This window comes from Lactuca sativa, chromosome 1 (genome assembly GCF_002870075.4).
Source record: "Lactuca sativa cultivar Salinas chromosome 1, Lsat_Salinas_v11, whole genome shotgun sequence".
Taxonomy (NCBI): Eukaryota; Viridiplantae; Streptophyta; class Magnoliopsida; order Asterales; family Asteraceae; genus Lactuca; species Lactuca sativa.
In genome coordinates this window covers 104,979,376-104,987,909 of record NC_056623.2, presented here as the reverse complement: position 1 = coordinate 104,987,909, position 8,534 = coordinate 104,979,376, and the positions used below count along the sequence as shown (strand labels likewise).

The 8,534-nt window shown below is 39.9% G+C and overlaps 1 non-coding gene across 1 annotated transcript; it reads right to left on the bottom strand.

The window, feature by feature from the left end:
* Nucleotides 1-8,064: 8,064 nt before the first annotated feature.
* Nucleotides 8,065-8,171, bottom strand: LOC111909823 (small nucleolar RNA R71). Its single transcript, XR_002856346.2, has one exon. It is a non-coding gene; the product is annotated as a small nucleolar RNA R71 (small nucleolar RNA).
* Between the last annotated feature and the right edge of the window lie 363 nt (nt 8,172-8,534).

Sequence of the window (8,534 nt, the reverse complement as noted above, 5' to 3'; positions counted from 1 at the left end):
TGGGCTAACACGAAAGCAGATATTGCTACCTTCGTAAGTAAATGCCTTACTTGCGCTAAGGTTAAGGTCGAGTATCAGAAACCGTCAGGATTACTACAACAGCCGGAGATACCGGAATGGAAAGGGGGACGGATTACTATGGACTTCATAACCAAGTTGCCCAAGACGACGGGTGGAGTCGATACCATATGGGTCATCGTCGACAGATTGACCAAATCCGCGCATTTCCTACCAATCAAGGAGACCGACAAGATGGAAAGGCTTACAAGAACTTACATAAGGGAAATAGTGTGACTGCATGGTCTTCTGATATCAATTATCTCCGATAGAGATAGTAGATTCACTTCAAGGTTCTGGCTGTCACTACAAAGTTCCCTGGGGACTAGACTAGACATGAGTACAGCCTACCATCCACAAACAGACTGGCAAAGTGAGAGAACGATACAAACTTTGGAAGATATGCTGAGAGCATGTGTGATTGACTTTGGAAAGGCATGGAACATCCATTTGCGCCTTGTCGAATTTTCATACAACAATAGTTATCATACGAGCATAAAAGCTGCTCCATTTGAAGCCCTCTATGGCCGTAAGTGCAGGTCCCCTCTGTGCTGGACTGAAGTTAGCGACACCCAGTTAGCTAAAGGACGAGTTCCTGAAAGCACTCTCACAGGTCCGGAAATCATACGGGAAACGACAGAGAAGATCGTTCAAATTCGCAAACGGTTGAAAGCCTCTAGAGACCGACAGAAAAGCTATGCTGACCAAAGGAGGAAACCTATGGAATTCCAGGTAGGAGATCGCGTTCTATTGAAGGTCTCACCGTGGAAGGGCTTAATACGCTTTGGAAAGCATGGAAAGCTAAATCCAAGATACGTAGGGCCTTTCGAGATTCTCGCCAGAATCGGCCCTGTAGCTTACAAGCTTAATCTACCACGTGAACTTAGTAACATACATCCAACCTTCCATGTCTCGAACTTGAAAACGTGTCTGTCCGATGAGACTCTTGTTATTCCACTCGACGAGATCGAGATAAACAAGAGCCTCAACTTTGTGGAAGAACCGATAGAAATCATGGACCGAGAGGTCAAACAAACGAAACAAAGTCGCATACCCATCGTGAAGGTTCGCTGGAATGCCAAGCGAGCACCTGAATTTACATGGGAACGCGAAGATCAGATGAAACAAAAGTACCCTCATCTTTTTCTCTGATTCACAATTATCTTTCTTACTCCAAATTTCGGGACGAAATTCCCTCTAACGGGGGGATGATGTGACAACCCGATATTTCAACTCTATGTAATGACCTAAAAAGTCAAATATTGTAACCAATTTTGAAATAATGAAATTAACTTCGAAAATAAAAAGTCTCAAAAGTCTCTAAATAATTACCGACTATGTTTGATGTCCTTAAACCGTGATCGTACATAAAAAGAACGCCGAAATCTGACTTCGTCTAAAGAAGTTATGATTTTTCCAAGTTCGGCTTAGCGACAGACAGCTAAAAACTTGAAACGGAGATCGAGCGACTTTTGGTCGGAATGACCTAAACAAGAATCGAAGGTCTCGACAATAGTATTTAACAATAAAAATTCTGGCAAAAATACACGTCAAATAAAGAAGTTATGAATTTCTAACGAAATTTTCTTACCGCGATCATTTAAGAATAAATAATAAAAATAATTTCAAAATTTGCCGACGGAATCTAAACAAAAGTTGTAGACCGTAGTCTCACCTTCGCGTGGATATAAAGAACGTCGAAAACGGAGTTCGTATGAAGAAGATATGAATTATTGAAGTTTATTAAATAATTAATATATAAATTTTATTAATAAACCTTGGTATTATCCGAAGGATGAGTCATCTGGTCGGGCCGAGTTACGCCAAGGGTACGCTCGTACGCCCAGCGTACTCGAGGCCAAGGCCTCGGATCGTCCACGTCACGCCCTATGCGAAGGTAGGCCGTCCCATCCGGAGTCTGAAGCAGTCGAGGTTGCGCTCATGCGTGACGCACGAGTACGCCCAGCGTACCGAGGCGGTTCCCACACCCTATAAAAGGGATGCGAGGGTTCCGCAGAAAGGGCTCAATTTCTCCCAACTTTCTTGCGTTCTTGCCTCGTTTTCCGTGCCCGTGCTAACCCGAAGCCCCGGTTACCTTGCTCAAGTCCCGAAGGTCGTTTGTGCTCCCGAGATTCACGAGAATCCCGAGAAAATCTGCTTTCTCGAGTCGAAGTTCTGCTCGGTTTTCATCTCGCCTTTTTCCGATTTTTCAAGTGAGTTCATACCCCTATAATCCACACTTTTAAATGTTTTATAAATGTTATTATACGCTTTTAAGGGGGGGGGAATACAAGTAAAACACACGATTATTATCGTGTGTTATATAAAATTTCATTATACACTTTTTATGAACGGAATCATATGTGATTTATAACTATTATAAGGAAACTTTCATATGCAAAATGTATCACAATAACATCATATCTTTGGAAATGAAAAATGTAGTTATATAAGTATAAATCAAACACTCTGCTTAGACTGCATGTATATGTGTCCATCTTAGACACTATAAAAATTTATACTTTCATAACAAGTGATTCATTTTTCTAGGGATTTCTAAACAAACGAGACACACTTTTAGAAAACTATAATAGGTATAGTTTTAAGAAAATATTACTAATTTTTACATACCAGAAACACTATTTTCAAGAAGTCACTTTCACATACAAGAACAAACGAACATTTTAACACGTAAATCTGTTTTTATACTAAGTTTTGTGAGACATTAACTTCACGTACGTTCGAGTACACATTTCAAGTCCTGTATCATATACCAGAATCCCTTGGAGGGGGAGCCTTGTGTTTGTGTATAGATCTATACGGGCTTGACAACCCCGCGCCCTGACTGTTAGCTACAGTACACCATTTGGGGTGACAAACGTCAGAACATTCCAACGCCTGAAGAACGTTGTGTGTAGGCAATCCGAGTCAATAGCATGGTTATAAAACTCACATGGGGTATTAAAAATACATTGATTTACGGGGTTTTCAGACGTATTGGAAATTTTATACGTACATACATTTTCTAGAAACAAACATCGGTCTTGATAGAAGGCTACATTTATGCTAGTAGGAAATATGGGATTTTCTAGGAACAAACAAACAAAAACAAAACATTTCATTTCATACAAACATCGTCATTTAATACTTATGAAACTCACCAGCTTAAATGTTGATCTACTCTTTCAAAACTACTTGTATGTCCCAGGGATTCAGTAATTACAGGTAACAAACAGCTTTTGAAGAAGGGACGCTGCAGCACCAGTTTAAATTCATACTTTGGCATCATATTGTAATTGGTTTTGAACATGTACCTTTTAACAATGTAAACTTTCAATTATATATATCATGGTTGTATTGCTTTCTTTACTATGTATGTATTTGTTACGCTACCACATGAAGTCATCCGCCCCCGAACGTTTCCGTCGTTCCGGTTTGGTGGTGTGACAGATTGGCATCAGAGCAATGTTTATAGTGAACTAAGTATATCGAACCACATAAGATATACAAACTATAAATGCTTAAGGGACTAATACTCTCTGATAAAACATTTTTTTTTGTTTTACGCCTAAGCCGCGTTTCGTTTAACTTAAATTGTTAGTTCATTTAAGTACAAATACATGCATACAACAACTTATTTTCATGATTATAACTATACAAGAAGTATTTAGACAGGTTGGACACTACGATTAAGACTCGATATATGTAATCAGATTTCGGACAAATATAGCATGATCAACTATATTTGTCCGAGATCAGACCAATGTATATCGAGGAATGCTCGTAGTGAGCAACAAGTCAAAACTTACCAAAACATCACGAGAATCAAACACACGAATTTAAATACTATAGGAGTATTTATTACATAGAATAGCTTATCATACATGTTTAGTCTTACATGTTCCAAACATTATTCAATTCTTATAATCCTATTCTCGTACAGTCAAATGGCTGGATTTCACCACCCCGGTGACCCCTACTATCCCAACCAAGGCAACGGGGGATGGATCGAAGAGGATCCCGAGGAGGACAAAGAACCCATAGAAATGGACGAAGAGGATGACTCCGGTACCGACTCAGAGCCGGAAGTGATCAACCCACCACCCGCATAACCTCCCGCCTTCGTAAGGAACTTTCAAGGACCGACTCCCGTTTGGGGAAGTCACCTCCACCATTGGATCCAACAACAAAGTCTACGCCTTCCCTACGGCATGTGCTGAGACTTCTACGATGTCCGCGGAGGAGGTTCAGCCGATCGGGCATTCCCAGTCATGGTGGGCAAACTAGCCAACCAGTCCTACCAATCCGGAGTTCAAGCTAGCCGGATTCGGGAAGTCAACGTGGAAGTACAGGTTCACATTTCCGAAATCCGTAGGCTGGACAGAGCTCAGGACAATGCCCAACTCCAAGCTGAGGCATTCGAAGCGCAAATGATTGCAGCCCTCGTTGAATTGAGGGAACAACAAGCCGCCTTCGATAGGCGTCTTATGGGATCGAAGCAATCGGATGCGGAGTCAAGCTCCAAGTGCAACCTACGTCGCAAGTAGTGCTTGCCAATATCTCAAATTTTGTTATAAGTTAGGACCTCGGCTAAAAGTTTTTATTTTCCTTAAACTTTGTAACCGGAGACCCTTATAGGGGTCAAATTTTCGTGATTGTTGTATCAACTATTATATTAATATAAGTAGCACTATTATTACTACGTTGAGTATTTCGTTCGATCCTTAAAATGTTATGGAAAAACCATATGCTTGTTTCGTATTTCAGTCTTACAAATAACTTTCGTTTTTCTATCTTTGAGACCCATACTATCATCTGTTGTTGAACTATAGCAATTAAGTTCATGAGACACATTCATTTTCTATGCTATAGAATTCTTATCTTTATCTTTTCAACCTATAGTTGAAGGATGCCTCCTCGTAGAAACCCGAGACGAAACAACAGTGAGGAAGCACCTCTACCACCACCACCTCCACCTCCTCAATTTGATGCTGCCATGTTCCAAGCAGCAGTAACTGGCTAGGGAACTGGCACACATCCATCCAACCATGGCAGAGTCATGGGCAATCCCGAGAATGCAACTATAAGGACTTTACTAACGCCAAACCCCTGATGTTTAATGGAACTGGTGGTGTGATGATTCTGAGGTAGTGGATCGAAAGGACAGGATCAGTCTTTGAAATCTGCTCCTGTCCCGAACACAGCAAAATCAAGTTTGCAACTTACACGCTTACCGATACAGCTTTAACTTGGTGGACTGGGCACGTTAAGGTACTTACTCTGATAGTGGCGAACTCAATAAGTTGGGAGAGCTGAAAAACCATGCTGATGAGAGAGTACTGTCCACGAGGAGAAATTCAAAAACTCGAGCACGAACTCTGGACGCTCGGAATGATTGGTACCGACATAGCAACTTATACCAACAGATTCTATGATCTGGCAATCCTTTGCCCGGATATGATTGCTCCTGAAAGCAAGAAAATAGAGAGATACATTTGGGGACTGATATGTGCATAATTAGTTCATATTAAGAATACATTTTTACTCATTTATTAGCTAAATTATTGAATATTATGGACAAAAGGTACTTAAAAGTGTTAAATTATGTTTTTCAGTCCAAAGATGAAGCTCGGAAGCGAAAGGAAGCGGTAGAAGCAGTTAGAAGATCGAGAATGAAATCAAGAAGAAAAACACTAAAAATGGCATCTACTCGGCGAGTCAGATCGGCTACTCGGCGAGTCCATTCGAAGAATCGAGAAGATAATGACTCGAGATCCCAGAGAGTTATCACAATACGGGAAATGTGAGAGGGACTCGACGAGTCACCACTTGACTCGACGAGTCGATTCGTATATTTAAAGATAATTCCACATATCGATAGAGAAGAGTTCTCGGACGATTGAGAAGTATTTTGCTACGATTGAGAAGCCAGAAAAACCCTAGAAGACGACGAAGGAAGCTAGAATTCAATTCCGGAGAGTAATTAAGGCAAAATTTCATCATTCTACTTACTCTTTTGTTTATTCATCATGATTAAGCAACTTGACTTTGTTTGTTTGCTGTTATTTACTTTAATTATGAGCTAAAACCTTTAGACTTCTGTTTGGGGATACAAAGTTGACAATATGGTTTGATTGATTGGTAGGATTAATTCCAAGTTGGTGAATTTTTGTTATTTTAGCTTGCTAAAGAACCTTGTGTGTGAATGATAATTGATTTTCTGTTAATAGGAAGGTAATTAATTAGCATGAACATCTATTGATTATTGACCTCATATGCTATGTGATCACTATGCTATATGTCTAGGATTAATGAATATGAAACTAGAATTAATAAGAAAATTGAGTAAATTCATGTGCAAGCTTGTAAGATGACCATCAAACAAGGAGTTAACTAAAAGAATAAATTAGTTAACTACTGCAAGTCTAACTTAACCCGAATAATTAATCTAGTGAGTATAATTAAATTAGACAATTGGCCACTGTTTAAGTTAGTTTATTCGCTAAGGATTAGGGTAGTGAACACGAATCTAATCACTTGAATCGGTAACCAACGAAAGAATTAATCCATTGCACCATTACCTTGAAATCAACCATAGAGTTAACCAAGTTGAACTAAACAGAAGTTCCTTTCCAATTATTGAATCTAGTTAAGTCGTTATTTTCTAGTCTTAAAATTAGTAATAGTTAGTAAGTTTCTAGTCTTGTAAAACTAGAGAAAAACCTCTACTTCTTAATTAACTTAGATTAAATTAGTTTTTAGTTTAATTTGTCATTCCCTGTGTTCGATACCCTACTTATTTAGCTATACCACAATTGATAGGTTCACTGCCTTTTGTGTGTTATTTGATAATTAAAAGTAGGTTTAAAACTAAGTGAGTTTACACACATCAAGTTTTTGGCGTCGTTGCCGGGGAACGGTTCTAAAATTAATATTAAATTCTAGTTTAATCGATCCTTTGTGTGGGATTTATCCTACACAAAGTTATTTACAAAGCAAGTTTTTTGGCGCCGTTTCCGGGGAACGGTTCTAAAATTAATATTAAATTCTAGTTTAATCGATCCCTTGTGTGGGATTTATCCTACACAAAGTTATTTACAAAGCAAGTTTTTGGCGCCGTTACATATTTACAAAGCAAATCAGTAAGTAGATTTAGTTTTATTAAAATTCCGTTTTTAGAATAACTAGAAAGTTTTTTTTTTTGCCTTGAACTCGCCGAGTGCACTCGTGCCGACTCGGGGAGTACATCGTTGTTTCAGTCTTTATTTTCTTTATTTCGTATTTGTTCTTTTTACGCGTTCTGTTTCTTTTGTTTTGTTTGTTTACAGTTGTTTCATGACCCGAGGATCTGATACACCTCTGGTCCCTCCTTTGGAAGACCCGGAATCCGCACTAAGAAGGAGCAAAGGAAAAGCCGTTGGAGAAACCGCAACTTCAAAGAACTCACCACTCAAGAATTTAAAGTCCGTTTTCAGCAAGAAAAGGAGCAGCAAATCAGGAGCATCCAGTGCCTCGTTAATAATTGAAGAACCAATTCAAGAAGATATCGAGTACGAGACTGAGGAAGAAGAAGAGCATACTTACGCGCACGAAACCGATTCCGAAGAAGAGTTAGCTATCACGATGGCTAACATCGATGAAGTCCCCATGGGGGAGTGGAAGAAAAGGATGAGTGATGACACCGGGCCGGGGCTTGTGCAACCCGCAATTCCCGCAACCGCTACTTTCGAACTAAAAGGCCATATTCTCGCCCAACTCAAGGAGATTCCTTTCTACGGGAAGGATCATGAAGACGCTTACAAACACTTGGATGAAGTGAATGATGTGGCCGACTACTTCAACGTGCCTAATGTTCCACGCGAGACCCAGCTTCTTCGCATGCTTCCTGTCACAATTAAGGGGGCTGCAAAAGATTGGTTAAAATCACTTCCTCCCGGATCGGTCACCACATGGGCCAGAATGAAAGAAGAATTCATAGACCATTTATGCCCGCCCTCCAAGATAGCCAAGCTAAAGAAAGCCATCGCCAACTTCGAGCAACAACCCGGAGAATCTCTTTATGAAGCTTGGGAAAGATACAAGAGCCTACTTAGAAATTGCCCACACCATGACCTTAATAGCCAACAAGAGGTCTCCATCTTCTATGATGGAGTCAATGTCACCACAAGGCAATTACTAGACTCTCAAGACCCGCTCACAAAGAAGGCGCCCCCAGTAATTAAAGAATTAATTGAAGAATTCTCTAAGCACTCTAGAGAATACCACAATCCGAGAAACGAAGTAAGTAGAGGGGTAGTAAACGCGGCAAATGATAGCATGGCGGCGATGATAGCAAAGCTTGATAGTCTAGATCGAAGAATGACAAAAATGGATCAAGCAATCCATGCTATTAGGGTAGGATGCGAAAATTGTAGAGGGCCCCATCTCATAAAGGATTGTGATTTGGATGAGAATGGAAATAAGAAAGCTCAAGTTTT